Below are 24,794 nucleotides of genomic sequence, written 5' to 3'. Positions count from 1 at the left end.
AGCATTTCTTCATGTGTCTATTGGCCATCCTTCTTTCCTCTTCAGAGAGGTTTCTCTTTAAGTCTTTAGTCCACTTATTTATTGAACAGGTGTTTCTTTGAGGATTTGTTGTTGGGGGATCTAGTTTTTTGATGGCTATGTCAAAAAACACAAAAACACAAAAACAACTAAATAGAGACTTTTCCCATGACCTAGCCATATCACTACTGGTTATCTAACCTGACCATCATGAGCCAGGATATGATAAAGACACCTGCATATCCATGTTCATTGTCATACTATTCATAGTAGCCAAGATATGGAAACAGCCCAGATGCATTATAGTCGATGAGCAGATCCAAAAAACTTGCTACCTATACACAATGAAATTTGACATAACCATTAGACAGAACATATAATGTCATTTGCAAGGAAATGAATCAGGTTAAGTGACATAAGCCAAGCTCAGAGAGATAAATGGCACATTTTGATATGCATAAAATAGATCTAAAATAAATTGGAATACAGGTGGACCTACTGCAACGATGAGATGTACAAGTTGTTATGTCGTAAATGAACTTTACAACTTTGGTGGGGGGGATCGGGTGGAGGGGTGGGGGGAGGATGGGAAGGGATGGGAAGGGGAAACAAAGGAGGAGGCTACAATGCTTGATAAGAAATGTACTCATTATCTTGCCCATGTAATTGTAATCCCTCTGTACAGTATTTTTACAATAAAAAATAAAAAATAAAAAAATTGGAATATGAAACCTTCTACAGAATTCTAGATATTCACACACAGTGAGACCAAAAGAGGATAATCTTAGGAGAGAAAAAGAAAGGCATAATGCCTAAGTGCTTCTTCATGTTTACATAAAATAATGAAACAAACTCCAAGATATGAAAAAAAGACCTCTCTTTTTTACTTTTTGATAATTCTTTCTTTTTACATATGGTGCATTTAAGTGTGTAACTTCTCAAGGTTGGGGGAAATGTGAAGAACTTGAGGAAAAAAGTTAAAAATGTGAAGCAGTGGAGCTCACTAGACACTGATGTAAATGAGCTATACAACTCACAGGTAGAGATGGGAGAGAGAGGCTTGAGAGATAATGAGGAAACAGAAGATACTGTAGGAAAGAAAATGTACTCACAGCCTAACATAATTATAATTCCACCATATATAAATCAATAATAATTTTAAAAATTACTTCTATTTGATTACACCACTGAATTGGGAGGAAATTTGGGTTTTTTAGGTTTGGGTTTGGGTTGGTGCTAGGGCATTTGTATCTAAAGGCATTTGTATCTAAATTCCAGTGGCTCACACCTAGAATTCTAGCTAATGGGAGGCTGAGTAGAAGGACCATCGTTTGAAGCCAGACTGGGCAGAAAAGTTTGCAAGACTCAATCTGAGAAATAAGCAGACTTGGATGATTGTTCAAAGGGAAGAACACCAATTGAGAACACACTTCCCTGAGTTCAGTCTCCAATATAATACACAATAAAATGCATGTGTTGTTTTTTTTAATCAGGCAAATATATGCTTAATATGACAATATTAAAGAATTACTATTAAAAATGAAGAATATTAAACCTATGTAAGAAAATGCCACTCTCTTGGAGACATACTCAGAGAGAAATATTGTTAAAAATTCTTTAGATAGAAATTGGAAAGAAAGGGCTGGGAAGGTGGCTCAGTGGTAGAGCACTTGCCTTGTATGCATTAGGCCCTGGGTTCCATTCCTCAGCACCACATAAGCAAAAAGAAAAAAGCCGGAAGTTGTGGCTTAAGTGGTAGAGCTCTAGCATTGAGCTAAAGATCTGAGGGACAGTGCCCAGGCCCAGAGTTCAGGCCCCACGACGGGACAAAAAAAAAAATTAAAAAATTTTTAAAAAAAGAAATTGGAAAGAAGATATGGAAAAAGAATAAAATTTGCACCACTATTGAATGTGCTTGCTGAGAATGTGAGGATAAATATTACCTATACGATTTTTCTCTACTTCTGCTAGGCTAACATTTTTTATAATATGGATGGAAACATCTCCAAGTTGCCAGGAAAGCCAAGAATTCACTTTTTTTTTTGTAGGTCATGGGGCTTGAACTCTGGGCCTGGGCGCTGTCCCTCAGCTTTTCAGCTCAAGGCGAGCCCTCTACCACTTGAGCCACACCGCCACTTTTGGCTTTTTTTTCTGCTTATGTGGTTCTGAGGAATCAAACCCAGGGCCTCATGGATGTGAGGCAAGCACTCTACCACTGAGCCAACTTCCCAGCCCAAGAACTCACTCTTGATGCAGAGGCACAACATCAAGAATGAGTCTACACATCTTCTGCAGACTGGTCCCAAGAAGCTACCATGGATGCCACAGCACCAGGTGCAGACACCTCAGCTGAAGCTGCCACCAACACCTGCTTGGTCATCATCATTAGCAACACTGCCCTCTGCCACTGCTGCTATCTCTGCCAGGCAAGAGTCCAGATGATCACTTCCTGCACCTTGATTGCAAGGAAATCTGGAAAGCACTTACATGGCATTTTCAACTGTGTAGAAAATTAAACAGGTGCTGCTTTAAAATATGGATCTTCTCTAAGAATAGGGGGCTTGGAAAGCCACAAGATGGCAATTTTAAGACACATCTGCACAAACATACATAATATAGTGACAACTAGCCATTACCTGTTGTCCAGTTCTTGCTACAAAATCAGGACCAATCTTGCTGTAGAAACCATGTCCAAATGCCAGGGCTGGTCAAACAAGCCCAGAAGCCATGTGAGGAGATTTACTTCATCCTGTTTGCATAAGAAGTCACTGACAGGGCTGGGAAGTTGGCTCAGTGGTAGAGCACTTGCCTTGCATGCTCGAGGCCCTGGGTTCGATTCCTCAGCACCACATAAGCAAAAAGAAAAAAAGCCGGAAGTGGCGCTGTGGCTCAAGTGGTAGAGCGCTAGCCTTGAGCTGAAGAGCTGAGGGACAGCGCCCAGGCCCAGAGTTCAGGCCCCATGACCGGACCCCCCCCCCCAAAAAAAAAGAAGTCACTGACAAATCATAAGCAGGGTAATCATAGGACTAGGAAACAGTATCTCATAGCTTGTCTTCTAAGCAATAAGATAGGAAAGGTGAGGAGAGCAGAAAGGAATTCAGTTGTCAGAGACTTGCTGGTACAGGAGGAAGGACCAGCAAAGGCAGTATTATTGGATGTTGAATGTCTTTATAGAAGTCCAGAAAGGGTCCAGTGAGAAGGAAAAAGTAAAAAAAAAAAAAATGACTGGGAGAGGGGGTGTCAAATGTTTCAAAATCAAGTCTGCTGCTCTCCTGATTGTCAGAGTCTACTGAGTATTGATCTTGCTGGCGAAAGGAAACTGGACAGCAGCAACAAGATGGAACTATTTGACACTCATTATGACAAGCAAAGAGAAGAAAACTCTAAGTTTTCTTAAAGTCAGGAGAAGACACATTAAGAGTTTGTGATCCTCTCTTCTGTGATTTTCCTCCTCCAAGCTGACAAGACCCACAGTCATGCACTTCCCACCATGTTACTCCAAATGCTGCATGCTGCTAAAAAAAAAAAAAGAACTGGTCATATACACATCCCTAGATCCAACAGCAAGCACGGGAAGGTATCTTCAATAACCCTCAAGAGGACAAGTGACAGAGCCGGAGACATAGCACAATTCAGTCACAACTGACCTCAAAACTTACGGGTCAGCCATACAAGAGCATACCCAAAGCCATTCCAACAACAACAGAGAGCAACCTGGTATTTGGTGAGTAACAGAGCTATCCCAACTCCTGTCCTGGGACTACTTAGAAACCTCCCCAAGGGCCACATAGCTGTAGATGATCTAAAATCTACCTCCTACCCAGTGTTCAGCTACTCTGCTATTCGTAAGATTGAGAAGATTGCTTATGGGGAGGGCAATTACAACAGATCCAGAAAGACTCTGGGGGAGCTAACAAGTCAATCACTAACCTGGTAAACCAGAGACACCATGGTTGTGAGAGAATTCAAAGAAAATACACTGTTGATCTTCTTCTTGTGAAAGTGATAGTATGTGTTATAGGTAATATAGACACAAATAGGCTGGGAAGGTGGCTCAGTGGTAGAGTGCTTGCCTTGCATGCATGAGGCCCTGGGTTTGATTTCTCAGCACCATATAAACAGAAGTGGCACTGTGGCTCAAGTGGTGGAGTCCTAGCCTTGAGTTCAAGAGCTGAGGAACAGCACCCAGGCCCAGAGTTCAGGCCCCACAACCAACTTTAAAAAAAAAATAGACACAAATGCCTGGCAGAATGTAGAACACTGCACATTAAGGTGCTGGTAGTATTCCAATCTTTCTGCTGGGATCTAGAATTAGTTTTTCATCATGCTTTATTGATTTTACAATTTTTTTTACAATAAACAGGATACTTTTATTCTGGCAAATGTGCTATTTATTGACTTACATTAACATTATAAAAATGGCCATGCTATTCTAATACTCATATCCCTGCAAACACTCTGAAGTGTTTGTGCCCCATTTGTTAACTGCAGCAGTGTTGATGAACACCTACCACACCCTTGGGCAGCCCTGCTGTGGAGCCCCATGGGAACTATGATCCTGCAGGTCCAATGAGAACATGGAGCCATTGTTCCTCACCCCTGCCAATGTGTGGCACTAAAACCACTATTTATGCATTGAAGAATAAGCAAAAGAAAATAAGTTTCATAAGTCACTCACTTGGTCTTCCAGTTCCTTTATCCAAGATAAACACGCAGGCTTGAATCAAGCAATGGTGATGCACAATCAAAAGACAGATATAGTAACTAATAAAAAGTGCTTGGCTCAGCAAACAGGGAGCTTTTGATGCTGGAACCCAATTTGCACTGCCACAATTGGATGTGATTGGGGATGACTGGAGCCATATCAGACTGGGCAGGCAAAACATCTCTTCTCCAGATATTCAGAGCCATTCTCCCCTTCCTCCAGTGAAAGACTCAAGTATTTCTCATCTATATTTGGTATGAAATTAAAACAACCCTTAATCCACATGCCCTTCTGATGCACTTATGAATCACCTACCATAATTGAGCACTCATTATGTCCACCAGTAAGAGTACACAAATTAGCTCTTATACTGAGTACTATACAGTAATCACTGAGTATAGCTCTTGTACTGAGTACTACTCAGTAATCACTGAGTATTCACTCTGAGGTCCACAATGCTCAAAAGCAACAAGGAAGCTCCCTGGACCTGTGGGCTCAACACCACAAGTATCCACAAATGAGCAAAAAATGGGTTAATGAGATCGTCTAAGCCCTCATGCAGCAGCTTTGGGTATTCTATGTTCACGTTTGAGTTTCCAAGCACAGAAAAAGCCTGAAAGGGGTGACTGGTCTGGAACTGCATCAAGAAGAATTCATCCCCAAGAAAGGAAGGCTTTTCAGACATCAATCAGAATGCTGGGTTAGTATACTATACAAATAAAAGAGACAAGACACAGCCAAGCCAACTCCATACTCACTGCAGCCAAAGGTACCATCCAACATGCCCACAGGCAGCTACCAGAGGCCCTGCCAGGAACCCAGGCTGCAAGCACCATCAACCACATAGACAGTCCTCCTTAGGACAAGCCTAGAGAGTGATTCTGTTTGCCATACTCTCTACCTTGAACCTTCCTTGCCCAGGTGAGGAAATCACAACATCACTTTCTTAGCAAGACTGCCAAGTGGAACTCATAAGCACAAAGACTGACAATCAGGACAGAAAATCTTTTCAACTTCCCAGAGGAGGAAATGCACGCTGAGGCCTGGACACATTTAAAGGAGATACATCTCATACTGATGTTGGTCCTGCCATCAATCCCAACATCTCATACTGATTGTTGGTCTGCCATCAATCCCAATATTCCCTTTCCTGAAATGCACTGAAGAATCTAGAGCAGAATTCCCCAATTAGAAGGAACATCTTGGACTCTGGCACATGCCCGAGCCCCTCCAGCTTGACCTTGGAGCTTTATCTCACCTTCCTTCCATTCACACACAAGCAGGACCTGGGAACTGGGAGAGATGAGCTGTCATCTTTATCCCTCTGCCCATTGTGTAACTGACCTCTACACTGCCTCCTCTCCCCAGTGTGTGACTCTGCAATGTGAGTCTCACTTTGCCATCTGCAAAATGGCCAGTTGGACTAGATGACATCCACAGCTTCCAGCTATCCCCAATTGCAATTCTATAGGCATGTAAAAGGTAACAGTTAGCCTGCTGGAAGTCATAAAGCTGCAAATGACTGATGGAGGGAAGCAAGCTTATCTCTTGCCTAGGCTTTAAGAGCTACTGAAATCTCAAAGCCCCTCATGAGGGCTGAGTGCTTCCTGGATTAAATTAAAAAAGAGCTCAGCCTCCAGAAAGGGCACATCTAGGTGGGCCAGGGGTAGACATTTCAAGAGCAAAATGTGTCCCAGGCAACTATTCAGAATCTTTTCTTGAACTCTTACCTCACGGAAAATAAGGGACCTATATTTTTAGGCCACTCAATTCCTTTAAATGGTTCCTAAAGTGCTTCCTTACAAATTTGTATAAGTCCACCAGCTCATTCCCACACCAAAACTATACAAGCAATGCCATTAGGAGTCACTAAGTGGTGGGAAATCAGAGTACTTCCACCCAATAGTGTTATTGATAGCATAAGAGTTCATATGTTCCAGAAGTGGCGCTGTAGCTCAAGTGGTGGAGCGCTCGCCTTGAGCTGAAGAGCTGAGGGACAATGCTCAGGCCCAGAGTTCAAGCCCCATGAACGACAAAAAAAAAAAAGAAAAGAAAAAAAGGTTCATATGTTCCTATAAATAACTCTTTTTCTCTACATATTTTAATAAAAAAATTGCAAATATACTACATACTATACATGGACAAAAAAGGCAATTAAAACACTATTATTAATGTTTACAAAACTCACATAAAAATGACAAAATCCTAAAGGGTATTCCTTTTAAGAGGTAGATTGATCAATAAAATAGTATATATCTTTTAATACTCTGGTTAGTATTTCATCCTGTGCAGGAAAATTAAATGTCAGTCTAGTAAGCAGCTTATTACAGGATCTTTTCACATTAGCTTTTATAAATGAAGAACCAGCATTCATTCATGAACAGGCAAATTATTAGTTACATGAGTCTTAGGATGAAAACTTGTAAAAATTAGTTTGATTTATAGCAAAGTTACATGACACAGTAAAAACCAACTACTTTATATTTTGACCTCCTATAAACTGCCCATAGTGAAAAAGGTAGAAATTTTAGTGATGAATGATACAATAAACTCTGCTTTGGAACTTACTTTTCAAGAGGAAGAAAGAAAAATTAAATTAAGGACTAACACGGATCCTAGGAAAGGCTTCTTGAAATCAACGATGCCATGGACTTTCTAAGTAAAATCCTCACCCCCACCATAGACAGAAGGTAAACCTGCCCTGGGCCAGCTTTCTGTCTATACCTGCCTCCCTCCTGGATCACTAATTTACAAAAGACACCTAATATCTACTTTCCCATATTCCCTCACCTTAGAAATAACCCAAGAAAGGCCAGGCGCTGGTGGCTCATGCCTGTAATCCTAGCTACTGAGGAGGCTGAGATCTGAGGATCATGGTTCAAAGCCAGCCTGGGCAAGGAAAGTCTGTGAGACTCTTATCTCCAATAAACCACCAGAAAACGGGAAGCTGCGCTGTGGCTCAAGCAGTAGAGCGCTCATCTTGAGCTGAAGAGCTGAGGGAGAGTGTTCATGCCCAGAGTTCAAGCCCCACAACCGACCAAGAAAAAAAAAAAAAAAGAAAGAACCCAAGAATTCACAGTAGTCCTTAAAATTCCCAATAAAATAACCTCTAAAAATAATGTATACTGTTGTCCTGATTGAAGAAGCAGAGAACCCCAGACATCCTTTTGTATACTCCCATCTTGTTTCATGTATTCCCATCCGTGTTTCAAATGTCACTTGTTTCAATAATGATGGCCTTGAATTTCAGAAGGATCCTGTAATGGACATGAGGGTCTTATTTGGCTTCACTTTATTGTTTTGATTATTTTACTTTTTGGCCATACTAACATCTGACTCAGTGTTTCAGGCTTGCTAAGCAAGTGCTCTACCACTGTAGTCATGTCTTTGCAGTTTTTGTGTTGATCCTTTTTGCCCAGGACAGCCTGTGGTCCTCTTACTTGAACTTCCTGCCAGATCAGGATGACAGATGCATACCACACACTCAGCTTTTTGAGAGTTTACTTTTTTGTCCAGGCTATTGTGGAACACAATCCTCCTGATCTCAGCCTCCCATGTAACTGGGATGATCTTTTTATTAAAAAATAAATTGAGGTCAAATTCAATTTTTAAAAAGCTCAATACCATGTGCCAGAAATATAAAACATAAAATCCTATGCTTGAAATTTTAAAGTACTCAACCAGCTATGGGGTATTATGCATTTTAATATCTACCAACAACCCCAAATTAGGCTGCCTACACATGTGCCTGACCTGTCTCATCTGAGGGCACACAAGGGAGACACAGAATTGTGGCTTGAGTCGGAAGAAGGCCTGGTCACCACCACTTTTCAGCGCCTGGACCTCTGAACTGCCATATTGTGAAAGCCACCAGAGACCACACCAAAGAGAAACTCTGAGGACTCCACAAGCAAGAGACAAAGCCCAGCTATCCCAACATCTCAGGTACCCTACCAATCATTTAACTGACCATCTATAGGATCTGTACACCAACTCAACTGACCCAGCTTAGACTGAGGTGGTAGACATCGACATTTCATGATCATGACACCTCCTTTGTACTAAATACAAGGTGATTATGTCAACTGCAAAGACAGAGAACTGCTATCTCCTCATGACTTCATCAGCCAAAAGGTAATGGCAAATGGCCTCTGCTAAGAGGAAAATACATCTCATCCTAATTCCTAAGATTCTCAGGACCTTTTAATTAATTCTCTTGTGGGGGGTACTAAAGTATGGACTCACCATCTCTAGCTTACTAGGCTAGTACATTACTACCTGACCCACAACACCAAACTCATGCTTATGACTTCTTACATATTTTTTTATTTCTATGGGTCATAGGGTTTTAACTCTGGGCCTGGGCAAAATCCCTAACTTTTCTGGCTCAAGATTAGTATTCTACTACTTTAAGCCATAGCTTCACTTCCTCTGGGTTTTTTTTAATAAAATCAACTTGTAACAACCATGTCATATATTAGCTTGGTCATTTAGTTAGAATAAAAAAGAATCCACTGAGTTAGGCATCGGTGGCTCATGCCTGTAATCCTAGCTACTTAAGAGGCCAAGTTTGAACCTCATGACTGACCAAAAAAAAAAAAAAAAAAGGAATCCAGCGAAGTAAATAAATACCCAGTATTGATGGATAAATGCTTTGGCTGAATGTTTGTGCCAATATGAATCTCTTAGAAACTCGCTCTCTAATGCAACTCCTGCCAAGGTTCCAAACTTGAGGAGTGATTAGGGTTCAAGTAATGTCATGCACAGGGTGTGTTTCAGGCCTTTCCTGCTCTCTATGACCACATGGTGCTTTCAACTCTGTTACAATGCAACAAGATGAAGCTTCTGAGTCTTGAGCATTCCACATCCTGGAACCATATTATAATTGACCTAGACAGCGACTGTGGTGTTCTGTTCAACAGATATAAGATGGCAACAATGGTTAACAAAATTGTTCTCACTTCCCAAGGACGCTGCTACTTAATTTCCCAGGCCATTTCTTCTTACAAGTGTCCCATGATCCTCATAGAAACAAACAAAAAGTCAAAACAGCTCTAATCTCAATCCCACAATCTGTAAAATATGAGCACACATTAACTACTTCCCCAATTCAAAGCAAAATTCTAGAATATGGGACAATATATTGTAGAGATGATTTCTTTGAATATGAGGAAATGAACTTCTGATTTAAAACACAGTGATCTTTAAATGGTTTCAAATTGTGAAATCCAAACACAGTCAACCATTCCTTCTGTGAGCTTTCCTACCTCTGTTCTTACCTTGTTGGGCAAGGGGTAAAAGTCTACATCTACGTCTGTGCTCCCAGTGATGCAGTGCTCTTTCGGAAGCTCTGAAGCTGCTGCTGCATCAGGCCCATATTCTTGTATACTCAAGCCTTGTTCTCACTCATACTGGCATTAAAGGTACATGGTACAAGGGACATCTGATCTCCACCTATCTGGTCCACTGGGGAACAGTTAATATTGGTGTAGTCATTGTTTTCTACTTGTTTTTCTGCTCTTCTTCAATCCTGTGTTCTAGTGTTTCATTATAATCTTGGACAGCCATGTCAGTGAACTGGTACTGGGCTTCTGTGTGAACTACCCTTGATCTCTGGGACCACATCATCTGAATGGTTTGGGGAATGTCAGAGTCACAGTCCATACCTTTCTCTCTGATGTCATCAATAAGGATGTTGATCAAAATGAACATCCTCATATGGCCAATCCAAGCACTGCAGTGAACCACAACAGTGAACCACATGAGATGCAGGTCCACATGAGATGTGGACCTCTTCCAGCAAGTCTAACATGCCTCCAGAGTCAATGGGCATGTCACTCAGGTTTGCAAATGTTAATGCCAGATCATTCTCCTTGTATAACATTGTCCAACTGTGAGAACTTGAACTCCCTAAGAATGTAATCAGGAGCCACACTTTCTTTTGAGGCTCTAAACACACATGACCTGTACTCTGAGAGCACACTGGTCAATTCAGTCTTTCACATGTTTGATCTTCTCTCTCTCCACTTCCTTGCTTGTCAAAACAGGCACCCAGGAGTTTCTCCTGGAACACCATCCACTGGAAGTGCTTCAGTGTGTTTTGCAGGCAGACTTGCATGGCACTGTAACTCTTTTGGGGCTTTGAATTGTCGCACTTGGTCAAATTCAGGCATGAGGATGCTTGCATTAATGTCATCAGAAACCCACCTACCGGTGTCCCTTTGTGTAGAATGACCCTGGTGTCATCAAAGGGCAAGATCTTTATATATCTATTTTTGTTCTTATGTTCTTGCCTTTCACCCTCTTTTTGGCCCTAGACAAGTTTGCATTCCTATTGCTGTAGTGCTTCAAATTCTTCCCCAAATCCTTGTTTTATCTGTGATCTTGGCTAAAACTTGCTCATTTCTCAAACCTGGCTTTCAATTTCAACAGCATTAATCCAAGTTGTGTTGAGAGGATGCTTGAGATGTAGTACTGTGATCTGTAATAGATTGGAACCATTCTCGTGTATGAACATCATATTCAGCTCCTGGCAGCTATCCCCACATGGGTCACTTTAGAGATGCCATCATTGCTCTAGTCCTTGTTGTCACAGGTACACAACGAGAGAACAAAATCCCCAGCGTGGCTCTGGCTCTCCCATACAAGCTTACATTTTTCTTAGAAGTTTGTCTGTTTCTTTTCAGAGAGGTGAGTAGGAAGTAGGAAGTAGGATCAGTTCAGAGGAACTTGAGCTCCATCACATCTCCATTCTTCTCTTTCAGCTGCCATGATGCTCCAGGTATCATTAGACCAGTTCAGGTAGAATGAGAAATTTATCCCTCCATATACATTGTAGAAGTCTCCTGTGTTCTGAATCTTGCTGTGGGCTCCAGTTCTCATAATGGAAAGCATAAAATCTCCAGGGTTACTTTGTCTGGGCCTTGCCAAAAAGCTGCCATCAACTCTCGTTGTCAGCGGGAGATTTTCTGCCTCCATACCAGTAATGTTTGGGTCAAACCACCCTTGGACTCCACTCAGCCTCATACACATCAGGCTGGCCCAGGGAGGCCCACTTGGGACCATACCTAGGGAGTGGGGGGTTGGGGCAGAACCAACTGGATACATGCAGACCCTCCTTGATACCTGTGGGATCCTGGGCTTTGTGCAGCTGTTCCCATAAGCCCAGTGCTCCTCCTCTCCCATAACTCTTACAGAACATTTAGCATACCTAAGTCCAAGGGAAGATAATACTAGGGTTCATTATATTTCTATAAACTTATTTTTTTGGTTCCAGTCCTGGGGCCTGAACTCTGGGCCTGGGTGCTTGTCCCTCAGCTCTTCAGCTCAAGGCTAGCGCTCAACCACTTGAGCCACATTGCCACTTCTGGCTTTTTTCTTTTTGCTTATGTGGTGCTGAGGAATCGAACCCAGGGCCTCATGCATGCAAGGCAAGCGCTCTACCACTGAGCCACCTTCCCAGCCCTCTACAAACTTATTTTATGGCAAGGAACCAGAGCTCTTATATTCTCAGATAACTCAGTTTGCCAGAGCTAGAGGAAGTAGGAAAGACTTCATGAAGACATGCCCTGCAGAGATGACTCATAAGGAATAATTGTGGTTTGCAAAAGCACAAATGCTATCTGGAGAGAGAAAAAGAGAGGGGGAAGAGAGAGAGGAGAGCGAGAAGGGAGAGAAAGAAGAGGAAGAGAGGAGAGAGAGAGGAGAGAGGAGAGAGAGGAGATGGGAGAAAAAAAAGAGAAGAGAGAGAGGGGAGAGGAGAGGCGGGAGAGAGAGGAGAGAGAAGGCCTGGAAGCTGACCCTGATCATTTTTGCTCCAGGCTAACAGGCTACCACTTCAGCTGCAGCTCTACTTCTGGCCTTTCTGCAGGTTAAGTGGAGATAAGAAATCCCTGAAATTCCTGCTGGGTAGGCTTCAAACTATGATCCTCAGATCTTAGCCCTCCTCAGTAGCTAGGAATACAGGTGTGAACCACTAGACCCAGCAAATAAATTATTTTATAAAGTCCAATGAATAGAAAATGCAGATTGGTATGTTAGCATATGGTATTCTAGTGTATTTATCTTCCAGACTGTAGGGAGAGAGTACAGAACTCAAGGGAAAGAGGGTAAGAAAATGTAGCAGACACTGCTGGAAGTGAACTGTACAAACTCATGGGTGGAGATGAGAGGGGAAGACTGGGAGAGAATGAGGGAAGGGAAGACACTGTATGAAAGGAAATGTACTCATTACCTGACTCATCTAACTGGAATCCCTCTGTATACCTTTGTAGTTACCATTAAAAAAACTGAAAAAAAGGATACAGACTGTTCACAGATTTGTTTACAGTAGTAAATAAATTATCTAGACCCATTCCCTGTGGCATATATATGGGTATACAGATATATATCTCCACCTCAGTGTCTGTATCATCTTTTCCCCCAAAGAATAGAGTCAATGGGCAAGGTGTAGTGCTGCAGGCCTGTTATCCCAGTTACTAGGGAGACAAGTACTGAAGAGCACAAGCATACTTAGGCCATTAAAGAAATAGAAGAAGCAGACAGAAAGAAAACTATCACCAGGAAGTTATCAAGTTTCATCCAGTCAGGACTAAAAACACTTTTATGCCCCAACCTCTATGTGGAGGCTGAGTTACCCCAGATGAATATGAATCAAAATGTAGCTCTTAGATACAACATCCCCCAGGAACCAATAAAAATATGCCAATGACATTATTCTGTGCTTTACAGACACTCTAACCCAATTGCCACCTTTCCCTCGGTCAGGCAGTATGTGCCCTTTGTCCATGCTCACCAAAGGCAATGTTAGTAAGGCCTTATTACTATTGCTCTTGGAAACCTCTACATCCTGAGCAATTAAAAAGTAACAAGAAAACAACTCAGAAACCAAACTGTTGGGACAAAGTGCGTTACCTCAACCACCTAAGTAGTTTCTTTATGTAGCTCTGTTCTTTACCCTTACCTACATCATTACCCAGGGCCTCTGAGCTAAATTTCTCACATATACATATACACATACAAACACATAAACCACACACACATATATACACAAATATACATACACACATATATGTGTATATATTTATATGTACCTACACACATTTATGTAATTGTAACAAATAACACTGATCCCCCCCAAAAGAAACAAAGTGTCGTGAAGCTGAATTCCAGATCTCATAAATAGAACAAGAACACTTTTAGATGCAAAGTGAAAAATGTCAAACTGTAGAGATATTTTTCTATGAAACCAGTGGAAATAAGAATACCCCTTAGTGTAAAAGACATGCCTTTTTACAGGAATTATGCATAGAAATGCAGACTATCATAAAGGTACAAAAAGTTTTCTTGGAAGTGGCGCTGTGGCTCAAGTGGTAGAATGCTAGCCTTGAGCTGAAAAGCTGAGGGACACTGCCCATACCCAGAGTTCAAGCCCCATGACCAACAACAACAACAAAAGAAACAAAGTTTTCTTTTGTCTTAGCTCATGAATATAAAGTGAGGAACAAGCCTTTCCTCCAGAATAAACTAGCAAGCCAAGTCATACATTGTAAGGTGGAGGACTTAAATACTCAATGCGTATTTGTTTAGATTAATTCATATTCGTGAAAATGAAATTATTTTATCTTTCAGCCCTGTTTTCTTTATGTATAATCTACCATTACATAAAATAAATCAAAACTGTGCAAGTTAACAAAAATTCCTATTCTATTGTGGGCAGCATTAAAAAAGTTACTAAGGGGCTGGGAAGGTGGCTCAGTGGTAGAGTGCTTGCCTTGCATGCATGAGGCCCTGGGTTCAATTCCTCAGCACCATATAAGCAGAAAAAGCCAGGAGTGGCACTGTGGCTCAAGTGGTAGAGCACAAGCCTTGAGCTGAAGAGCTGAGGGACAGTGCCCAGCCCAGAATTCTGGCCCATGATTGACCAAAAAAAAAAAAAGTTGCTAAGGAAAATGGACATGAGCAAAAGAACCTCCATCAGTACTGAAACAAACCAATAGTCAAACCCGCATGCAGCTGTCAGTTGCTGAAAACACTGCACTGCACACAACCCTATGCCCATTTTATCTTTTAACAGGGCTCAATAGCTAGCTTTATAGTAAAAGAATCAACTACTCTAAGATCGCCCAGCATTGATTGGAGACATGAAGGTTAACAATACATTTTGGAGCTAACTGCTTCTCCGAAGCATTTTTCTCTTCAGAAGACTTGTCCATTTTCCACCTAGCATAATCAGGTCTTTTCCTGCTTGTCAAAGACTACAATCCCTCAGGCATCTCCATACCTGGAGAGCCCAATGCCAATCCATAATGGCTGAGCACACACTCAACAGTCTCCATCTCATCTGTGGATTCTATTTTAATGAAAGGAAAAGCTAGAGACCAAGACACACAGACAAGAACAGCAGCCACAGACAGTGCTGAGGACTGAAATGGCACTTACCATTTATGAGAAAAAAAGATTCCTTAGGATTAATCAGTGACTCCAAGTTTCCAGCTGCCAGCAAGCCCTCTCACTGCCCTGTACGCTCTCTTCATTCACTGGCTCAGCATCTTGCACGATGGTTGACATTGCCCTACCCAAGAAAGTAAGAAAAGGGATGACATCTCTGCTCTCTGAAATTTCTCGTGAGCATTTTTCTCCCTTCTAAGAAACACACATCTTCAGCCCCTTCCTCACACACAGTTTCTATTCTAGTGCTACAGAACTACAATTCTGGGGGAAGAGAGTCACACAGTGTTATTTCGGCTCTAGCTTATTTATAAAGTATTCTAAACCTAAGGAAGAAACATTTAGATTGGAGACATAGAAAAAAAGGCTTCTGTTCTCACTCATTTCTGTTTCAATTTTTTTTTTTTTTTTTTTTGCCAGTCATGGACCTGAACTCTGGGCCTGGGAGCTGTCCCTTAGCTCTTCAGCTCAAGGCAAGCGCTCTACCGGTTGAGCCACAGCACCACTTCCGGCTTTTTCTGTCCGGCTTTTTCTGTTTATGTGGTGCTGAGGAATGGAACCCAGCTCCTCATGCATGCAAGACAAGCGCTCTACCACTGAGCCACCTTCCCAGCCTTCTGTTTCATATTTTAAGGATAAGGTAAAATCAGAAGCCTGACTGCCAGGTGTCTGTAGAGGAAGACCATGCTTAGTGGCCTACCTCCATGAAGTAACATTGGCAGTAGGAAGCAATTTCAAGTCATTTCTTACCTCGATCCAGGGACATAAAAGATATGATGCCAGCTCCTATTGATTTTGCTAAGCTTGTCATCCACCTTAAAGGCTCTTGTCTTGCTGCTGTCCTTTATCAACTACTCACCCATTTGCTTCAACTGGGACTTCTTTTTGCTTAACCGGATTATATCCTGTCTGCTGGCCCGGGCCTTTCCACCCGCCTGGGTCTACTCTCAGGCCCGGCCGTGCCTCTTAGGGCCTCTCCACTGGCCCAGGTCTCTCCTCAGGCCCGCCGGGTTTTCCCCAGGCCCAGGTCTCCCTTCAGGCTGGCCAGGGCCTTCCCGGGCCTCTCTGCCAGCTTGCGTCTCCCCTCAGGCCAGCCTGGGCTTCCTGGGGCAGGTCTCCCTCAAGCCAGCCCAGCCCCTTCTCTGCTCCTGGAGACATGTCCCAGCCCGAGGGGCTCTTGTGGTGGAATCACCCTTCCCTAACTCCTCCCCCGAACTACTTCCTCCCTATATCTGGTGCCCCGCCCCCCAAGCCGCCCTTTGACACCAGGCCCACCAAGTGGCCTGGAGTGCCACTGGGCGGGGCTTCCTGGCTGGGCTTCCCACCCTACAGGTTCTCACAGTACAGTTAATGTAATGACTTGCCTATTTCAAAATTAGTACGTAGATAGGTTTTAACTATTGTACTCAGAAAATGGTAAGACTGTGAGGTGTTAATTAACTTGATTAAATCACACCCAATTTATATGTACATGAAATATTACATTGTAGCCTAAAAATATGTAATTATACTAGTAATTACTTAATTTTTACATGAAGATATAGCCACCTGTGTAGAAAAATCTATATGATTTTTATTTTTGGCAAACCTATTTGCTCTTTATTTTTGATCAGGGAGGAAAACGTATGCGTCTATGTGTATGTATGTATGTATTTTGCCAGTTCTGGGGCTTGATCTGGGCCTGGGTATTGTCCCTGGGCTTCTTTTAACCACTTAAGTCACAGCACAACTTCTGGCTTTTTCTGTGATTAATTCTAGATAAGAGTATCATGGACTGTCCTGCCTGGACTGGCTTCAAATTGTGATCCTCAGATCTCAGCCTCCTGAGTAGCTAGGATTACAGACATGAGCCACTGGCACCTGGTTAGGAAATTCTATTTCATTGATACACATTAAATAATATATATCAAGAATCACCAAGCTGGGGCTGGGCACTGATTGCCCACACATGTTATCCAGGCTATTCGAATCTGAGATCTGAGGATTGAAGTTTGAAGCCAGCCAGGCAGCAAACTCCACTGGACTCTTATCTCCAATTAACTGCCAAAAAACTGGAGCTGAAGCTCAAAATGGTAGAGCATAAAAGCCCCAGGACAGTGCCCACTCCCTGAGTTCAAGCCCCACAACCAATAGAGGGAAAAGGGGGAATCACCAAGCTGGGCTCTAGTAGCTCATACTTGTAATCCTACCTACTCAAGGTTAAGCTCTGATAATCAGCCTAGGCAGGAAAGGTTCTGAGACTGTTAGGACCAATTAACCAGCAAGAAGCAGGCTCAAGTGGTAGAGTGGCAGCTTTGTCTCAGATGAGATCCTGAATTCAAGTTCTAGTATCAGTGTTCACGCACACAAACACAGACACAGACACACACAGATACACACAAACACACACATATACACACACACAAACCTGACTAGATAATTTGTTTTTGTATTTTTACTTTGTGAGATACAGTTTCTGTTGTGAGTATTCATTCCTGTTTCCAAGAGAAAGCAGAAATAGTGAATAATCAGTGAGTGCATGTGGATTCAACCCAGTAGCAAGCTGTGTATATGTGTTGCTACGGCCTCGACCACCAAGGAAGACGCGACACCGAACTCTTCTCTCTGCACTTTATTCAGGACCTTTTAGTAATCTTATGACCCCAACCCCGGGGAGAATTCCCCACAGCCTTAAGTACCCGCTGGGTAGCCAACCCTGATACGCCACGTGGGAACCATCAATAGGTTCAGGTGCGCGAAAGCAAGCCAGATTCTTTGCCTTAGCCATATAAGGAGTTGTTTACCACAGAGAGCACTTGCCATAGGGAAGGCGGAGGGCAGAAGCCGGTGCCATCTTCCAGGTGCGGCCTCTCACAGCTCTCTACATATATGAACCCTCATAATAAGCTCTGTGTACAGAATAATAGTGTGTGACTGAGTATCAGATGAAAAAGTGTCTTTAAATAATACATAGGCCAGGCGCTGGTGGCTCACCTGTAATCCTAGCTACTCAGGAGGCTGAGATCTGAGAATCGAGGTTCAAAGCAAGCCCGGGCAGGAAAGTCCATGAAACTCTTAACTCCAATAAACCACCAGAAACTGGAAGTGGCACTGTGGCTCAAGTGGTAGAGCGCTGACCTTGAACTGAAGAGCTGAGGGACAGCACCTAGGCCCAGAGTTCAAGCCCCACAACTGGCCAAAAAAAAAAAAAAAAAGTGAAAAATTTTCATTTAATAGATACTGTTTTTAACCATAATTGGTTTTCTTTATCTATCAGCTCAATCAACTGTGAATCAGAATAGTTGGGGAAATAACTTGTCTGTGTTGACATACACAGACTTTTTCATTAATTAGCTTACATTAATTACATTTCCACATAGTATTCTATTCAATATCACCCCCTCTCTATAACTTCCCTTTCCCTTCCTCCCAAAACAATTTTAAGAATTTTCATTATTCTATTTTCATAGGTCCAAATAATCTATTTCAGTGCTAGCCTGGAGCAAAACAGGCTCAAAGACAGCACCGAGGCCCTGAGTTCAAGCCCCACAACCATCAACAACAAAAAATAGACTTCTTATAAATATATTTTTCCATAAAATTAGTGTCACCTTCAAGGTGTATAATTTTTAAATCAAGAAAACTTTAAAATCTAAATATGTTAACTATCTTTAGAGTAAAATACCTAATAAAAGAATATAATATTTAAAAATAAAGAAAATAATATGTGTATTTTAAGAGTAGGTAATTTAGATTAACCTCTTGCAAAAAAAAACTTTTGGATAAGCTACAAAAATATAACTTTATAAAATTACTGAAAAAAAGACAGGATCAAATCTTAACAACACAAATTTTAAGGAGTGGCGAAATCACAGTAAGGTAAAAGTTGTTTTTGTTTTCTTTTTTTTTAGGTTTTGTTTTGGTTTTTGGCCTGATAGCATTTGCTGACCCATGCAACAAAATCTTAATTTCAAACTTAAAACATAGTATTCCCAAAATGGAATTTTTTTAAATGAGAACAATCAGTTAATCAATAAAAAAGGTATGAATAAACAGTTCATAGAAAGCAAATATATGAATAGATATTATATATAAAATATAACAAATATATAATACATAAAATATAACAAATACATGAAAATATATTAAAAATTGTCTACTTATAATTTACATAAATAAAACTATTACAAGGTAGCCTTTCTCACTTATCAGACTGACATAATCAACCCTTGAGATAACAATTTGTTGATAAGACTAGGTAAACTGTAATTATTGTATACTGATGTAGAAAATTCAAAATGGTATAATACCATACATGTATGGGATAATTAAAAAAACATATGGGCATTTGTTTACCCTTGGATTTAGCATTCTACATTTTTGTGAGTGAAGGTGCTGGGGCTTGCACTCAAGGCCTGGGCACTGAGCTTTTTTGCTCAAGGTTAGCATTCTACCACTTGAGCACAGCTCCATTTCTCACTTTGAGGGTGGAGGGGGAGAACTAATTGAAGATAAAAGTCTCACAAACTTTCTTGCCCAGGCTGGCTTCAAATTTTGATCCTCAGATCTCAGGCTACTGAGAAGTTAGGAGCCATGAGCCATTGTTACGTACGTGTGTGTGCGTGTGTGCGTGTGCGTGTGTGTGTGTGTGTGTATGTGTGTGTGTGTGTGTGTGTGTGTGTGTGTGTGTGTGTGTGTGTGTATGTGTGTGTGTGTGTGTGTGTGTGTAGGCACCAGCTGTTGAGTCTTCCTGAAACCCCAACAGGATTAAGAAAACTTTTATAGCTGGGCGCTGGTGGCTCACGCCTGTAATCCTAGCTACTCAGGAGGCTGAGATCTGAGGATTCCGGTTCAAAGCCAGCCCGGGCAGGAAAGACCGTGAGATTCCTATCTCCAATAAACCACCAGAAAAGCGGAAGTGGCGCTGTAGCTCAAGTGGTAGAGCGCTTGCCTTGAGCTGAAGAGCTGAGGGACAGCGCCCAGGCCCAGAGTTCAAGCCCCACGACCGACAAAAAAAAAAAGAAAAAGAAAACTTTTATGTAAATAGCAGTGTTTCTTCCTACTGAGTGAATAATAGTGTTTCCTGGAAGGACCTAAGTGTTGAGAGTGTCACTAAAACAATTACAAACACATGAAAAGGCCTGCTGGGAGGAAGAGGTGGTAAATAAACCATATCAGTTATAATAATCAGTTATAATGTAATGTGCCTTTAGAGGGCACATTACAATTGCAAAATGCACCGTGGTATGTACCTCTTTTGGTGACACATCCTGATCTCAAAGCCAATTCAGAATTCTGTTGGAGTGTGAGGATTTTTCATAGCACCACCATTGGGACAGTATTTATGGAAATACTCATTATGTCGAAAAATAAACTTCACAACTTTGGCAGGGGCTGGAGAGGGGGAGGCAGAGATGGGAAGGGATGGGAAGGGGAAACAAAGGAGGAGGCAACAATGCTTGATAAGAAATGTACTCATTACCTTGCCCATGTAATTGTAACCCCTCCGTACAGTATTTTCACAGACAAAAAAATTTCTACATCCTGTTTAGTAATGCTCCAAGAAGTATAGCAGATATGATATGCCTTTAAAATTTGGGCAATTACCTTTAGTTTTGTGGGTCTCAATTTTCTCCATCTCTTTAGACAATTTTTAAACAAATAGTAAAGACAATATAAAGACAGATTATTTTTAAAAAGGTAAAAGCAATTAAATTCAAAGGGAGAGCATGTAGAATCAGAACCAACAAAAGCAAAAGTTTCCCTTTGCAAAGAGAAAGGGAGCCATGCTTCTGCCACAAGTCATGAAGTGGAGGATTTGGCACACATTTTCCCCCCTCAGGGAGGAAAAAACTATGGAAGTGGTGACATTGATCAAAACACATTGTACTCATAACCTGACATGCTGAATTGAAATCTCTTTTACAATTAGAGATAATTTTTAAAAACATTAAAAAAATGTCTTTAAAGCAATGATTTCATTGGGGGCGATGGTGGCTCTTGCTTACAATCCTAGCTATTCAGGAGACTGAGATCTGAGGATTGAGGTTTGAAGCCAGCCTGGGCAGACAAATCCTAGAGAATCTTATTTCCAATTAATCAGCAAAAAGCCTGAAGTGGGGCTGCAGCTTAAGTGGTAGAGCACCAGCCTTAAGTGATAAAGTAAAGGACAGCATCCAAGTCCTGAGTTCAAGCCCCAGTATCACCATAAGAAAAAACAATGTAGTGTTCTCCTTGGTTGACCTAACTTATAGCTTGTTTTGGCCAACATACTGTAGGAGGGGAATGGAATACCAGTTTTAACTGGTGCCTCCTTGCATGGTTTCTTCCTTTAGACTGCTTCACCCTATATGAGAACAAGCCGCAGCACGAGACTATAAACTAGCTAGCTGTGTCTGCTTAGCTGAGGCATTCTGTCTCAGCAAGAACCCACTGAATCTGCAGCTGTGGACTCACACATAAACCAGCAAAGATTGGCTAAGCCAGCTTAGATCAGCAGAACTATTCGACTTACCCAGTCTTGTGAGCAAATGTCTGTTGTAGTAATTCCACTGAGGTTGTGTTTGTTATGCGATGGTAATGGTTGCCGTATTGTCAATAAATAGTATATAGAAACTGATATGTACCATACAAAAACTTAAAATTAAATAATAAAAATTTAAAAAATGATCAAGAAACTGTAGCATATTAGGAAAAATGATAACTCATATGACAGGTGAGGTGAAATATGCTATGTACAATAACCTGGAAAAGTTATACAATGAACTGCTAAGAAACTATAGGACCCAAGAAAGCTAATTTCTAGACAGAAATGGAAAATGCCAACTAGCTGTTCCCAGCTAAGTAAAACAAGGTGTGCAGGAAAGAAAAGGTCTAAAGGAATAACTAGTTATTGTACATACAGAAGCTAGGAAAAAAAGATGGAGAGTCTAGGACTTGAAGGCTCCAAACAAGAGTTTTTGCTTCCCATTGCCTAAAAGATTTTCCAGTTCAAGCCCCATGATTAACAAAAATAATTTTTTTCCAAGTAAGTTGAAACTCTCTGTCACATATAAAGTCAAGGATGTAGTGATTTTCCTTAAAGTCACTAAAAGAATGAAGGTAGGAACCAGACATTCTTAGCTTAACAAATGGTTTTTAGTAAGTTAGAGACTACTAATCCCAGGCTGGGAAGGTGGCTCAGTGGTAGAGCGCTTGCCTTGCATGCCTGAGGCCCTGGGTTTGAGTCCTCAGCACCACATAAGCAAAAAGAAAAAAGCCAGACGTGGCGCTGTGGCTCAAGTGGTAGAGTGCTAGCCTTGAGCTGAAGAGCTGAGGGACAGCGTCCAGGCCCAGAGTTCAGGCCCCACAATCGGACACCCCCCAAAATTACTAATCCCCAGATCGTAATGATAATATCTAGAAAGTAAGCATGCCTCAAAAATAATTAGGGTATGCATTTTTACAGTATAGACTGTACAATATCAGGCACAGGAACCCTAAAAGTTAAGTGGGTTGTAATGTCCTAAAAGCTACCAGTCAAGCTTTATGACCTTCTTGGCTAACACTCTACAGTGGAAGGAAGAGCACGTCGTCAAGCTTAGGCCAGCCTGACGAGAACGGGAGACTATGTGGAGAAGAGCACAACATAGCTCTTTTTATTTTTTTTAAATGGGTTTTTTGTTGTTGTTTTTATGGGTGTGCCAAAATCATTCCCATAAAACAGGAAATCTTTATTATTATACTTCTGTTGTCCATTATCCCCTAACACCAATTGAAGTTATTCCCAATGCCTCTAAACTTCTCCCTACAGTCTCTACTTCTTCCATTAGTCTAATAAGCTCAATCTTCACCATCTTAATAAGTGCTGGTTGTAACAACAGTGATCATTTTATTCTTCCTTGGAAACTACTGATGGCACCTACATTTGTAATGTCAACTCTTTTCTAGACATCAGAAAATAATTCTAGAGCACTTCAACAGCAAAGATTTGTCTTTATTACCTCTCTTTGCCTTTTTCCTAGAAAATACTCTATTTCCTACATGTTCTTAAATATAATATTGACATTACTATGTAAAAAATTGTCCCACCACTCTCTACATTTGTGACACTATGTACTGAAAGGATCTATGCCTATCCAGTCTTAGCCACACTTTGGCACTAAACCTGTATGATGACTTAACTAACATACTAACCAACAACTATATCCCTTTGCTCTAATTCTACAGCCCTTTCTATAAATTCTTAATTGAAGCTTCATCCTGTATGCCTTGCACTTCTACTTAGCTGTTTTGTTTGTATAATTTACTTCCCTTGTTAAGCTCTAAGTCCTAAGCACTAGCCTTCAGTGAAGAAGCTCAGGGACAGTATCCAGGCCCTGGGTTCAAGTCCCATGACTGACCAAAAAAGAATCTCAGGATTTTCGTGCCCAGGCTGACTTTGAACGAACCATGATCCTAAGATCTCAGCCTCATGAATAGTTAGTGTTACAGGTATGAGCCACCAGCACCTGACCCATGACTAGTCACTTCTATTTTTTTAAGTGTTTTCCTTCATTTGAAAAGTATTCATTTTCAAGGAGGTTAACAAAAGAAAACAAACAAAAAGCAAAACATTTACAACTCTGCCCACTGAAATAGATAGTCTAATATATAGTCACAGATGTGACATTAGTATAGTTTTTATAAAGTTAAAATTAATCACATGTACATTTTATAACTTGCTTGTTTCACTTAATTTTCTGATAAGTACTTAGATTAATAAATGCAATTGTATGATATTTTTTAAATTATGATTACTACTTTGTGAGCATGTTATAGTTTAAACAATATCTGTTGTTGGGCATTGCTGTGGTATCGTCTTTGGATTATTTCAGAAAATAATATATCATTATCTTATCAATAGCACATATTTAGAAAGCAATTTAGAGTAAAAGAAATTGGCAGACAATTCCTCACTAATCTCTGGCATTTCTGTTTGTTTTTTTTTTGGGGGGGGGTCCAGTCGTGGGCCTGAACTCTGGGCCTGGGCGCTGTCCCTCAGCTATTCAGCTCAAGGCTAGCACTCTACCATTTGAACCACAGCGCCACTTCCGGCTTTTTTCTTTTTGCTTATGTGGTGCTGAGGAATCGAACCCAGGGCCTCATGCATGCAAGATTTGGAGAGAAAAAATAGACCTGGTATACACCATATTAAATGACACTATGGAAACCGATCTTGGAACCATAAAAGGCTCAATTTACACAATGCAAACAACAGTGGAATACATAGGTAACAGAATAAGTGAAATGGAAAACAGAACTTCAGAAGTCAAGAATAAAATAGAAGCTAGTACAAAAAGTAAAAATTATGGGGAGAAAATCCCCTCAGAATCTAACAAAGAGAAGTCTAGGAATTTCCAGACTCAACTAAGAAATCAACTTTCTCACATAATTGGGATTGACCAGGGGAAAGAATTTAACAGTAAAGGCATTGAAAATCTATTCCATAAAATAATAGCAGAGACCTTTCCCATTCTTAAAAGAGAAAATCTTACTTGCTGACCAAAAGCATATAGAACCCCCAGTAGACTGGATCTGAGAGAACAATTCTAGACACATCATAGTAAAAACAGTCAGGAATACCAAGGAACTGGTTTTAAATGCAAAAAATTTAAAAGGAGCT

General features: G+C 41.1%; 1 long non-coding RNA gene and 1 pseudogene across 1 annotated transcript; both read right to left on the bottom strand.

The window, feature by feature from the left end:
• Positions 1-28: 28 nt before the first annotated feature.
• On the bottom strand, positions 29-22,377 carry LOC138820460 (uncharacterized). The gene is made up of 4 exons (XR_011369888.1): positions 20,404-22,377; positions 18,146-18,343; positions 15,164-15,296; positions 29-135 (listed from the first exon to the last, which is right to left on the bottom strand). It is a non-coding gene; the product is annotated as an uncharacterized lncRNA (long non-coding RNA).
• Positions 10,032-11,749, bottom strand: LOC138820479 (tyrosine-protein phosphatase non-receptor type 11-like; annotated as a pseudogene).
• Positions 22,378-24,794: the final 2,417 nt, after the last annotated feature.

Source organism: Dipodomys merriami, unplaced genomic scaffold, assembly GCF_024711535.1.
Source record: "Dipodomys merriami isolate MVZ:Mamm:240054 unplaced genomic scaffold, mDipMer1.0.p SCAF_89, whole genome shotgun sequence".
NCBI lineage: Eukaryota > Metazoa > Chordata > Mammalia > Rodentia > Heteromyidae > Dipodomys > Dipodomys merriami.
This window is presented reverse-complemented; position numbering and strand designations above follow the sequence as displayed.